The following is a 1,721-nucleotide window of genomic DNA, read 5'->3' as shown; positions in this document are numbered from 1 at the left end:
GCTTCTGTTTTACGAAGGAGTATATGTTTGAGGTTAACACATCCAGATACTAACCCCGCCGGACCCCTAGGGGTTAACTTTAGTAAACTTTAGTATTACAAACCTGTCAGATGCTCAGGGGGCACGCTTAAACTTGTGGTGAAAGAAGTTGTGAGGGAGCTTGAAAATTATCAACATATCAGCCCAGAAGCCAATGTTTCCCACTTCCCATTTATTTTCTTTAATCTTTCTGGGTTCAGTACTTTGCTAGTAACCACATGTTTTCTCAGGCTATTTACCCAAGACTTCTACTTTGGCACTACAATGATAGACAATACCAAAACAATATCGTGCACTGTTAGAGCTACATATTATGCAAGGACAACTTGAATCTCCTGGAAGACAACACACAGCTCAATTGACATTTTATATGGAATAAATCGCTGTGTTACTTCACAACAACACATAAGCAATGCGTGTCTTTTTTTTTCTAAAGAGGACAGGAATTTCTTCTTTCTGACAAATGATTAATTAATGGGCCGGTAGCCAGGTTTTTAACCTCAGAAAAGGATCTGATAAGGATTCTGGGTGACCCCTTAAATGGTCTTAATGACCCCCAGACTTGAAAAAAATTGTCTGCAACGGTGCACGTACCCACAGGCAACCCAGTGTACCCTCACGGAGGATCTAGTTCGATCGAAACGGAGAGTCTTCTAGGAGTTGAAACCCTTTCGAGCCTCCTTAAATCAAGCCAATATACAGTTAAAGTTAAAATATAATAAAAACCACTGCTAACGCTGTGTTCTACGCTTCCCAGTCTGCCTTTCTCCATAAAGATATCTCTTGAAATTTATCTTGGATCTTAGATTATACTTAATAATTGACTATCGGTTTTTCTCTAGATAGAAGGGAAGTTAATGTATGCTCCATGTATTTTAACTTTTCTCTGTAAGCGATACGTATTACATCCCTTCTTCCATTCACCAGCGTATTGAAGCTGAAAGCATCCATAGCGGCTTGTGACACGAAGTAGTGTTGTTAGCTGCAAACGAAGTGCATTGCAAGTAAAGTATTGTAAGTAGTGCATTATATATAGTGCTGTTCGTAGTGTAGTATTTGTTTTGAAATTATTAAAAATAATAATAATAATAAATAAATAAATAAATAAAGAAAAAATCCATAGCGTCTTGTCTCATAGCTAGAGAATACTTACGACTCTTTTCTGCGCGCTTTTTGAGATGTGCCAATGCATATGCCCAAACAGGCACTGCATAATTGGAATAAATTTCAGGACCAAAAAAATTAAGTTTAACACTTTGTGCATAAAATATATATGTATTTCATAGTATGTGTGTTTGATTTTAGCCAAAGTGTAAAATTCCTTGAAGCGTATACATACGGTAAAAATAGTCAGTACTGAAAGAGATAATTGATAGATGTGCCCTAACAAATGATCTACGACTGGGCACCGTTACGGGTTAAGAATTCTCAGTTCTCTTGATTGCTTTCTTGTTTGTAATATGGGAATTTCATTTAAGGCTCCATTTAGGCATAGTATATAGTGTTAATACGTGTGTTATATTTCACATCGCTTTAAAGGAAAGTGGTCCTAGTATGTGATTGCTATCCCCTCATCCTGTTTATAATGAACGGTTATGGCGCTTGTAGGAATTTGCAGGAAGCCACGCGCTTGTTGGAATTTTCACGAATCCACGCGAGACTTCAGGAATCCTACAATAATA

The sequence above is a fragment of the Montipora capricornis genome, chromosome 10 (genome assembly GCF_036669925.1).
Source record: "Montipora capricornis isolate CH-2021 chromosome 10, ASM3666992v2, whole genome shotgun sequence".
Taxonomy (NCBI): Eukaryota; Metazoa; Cnidaria; class Anthozoa; order Scleractinia; family Acroporidae; genus Montipora; species Montipora capricornis.
Note: the sequence above shows the minus strand (reverse complement) of the source record.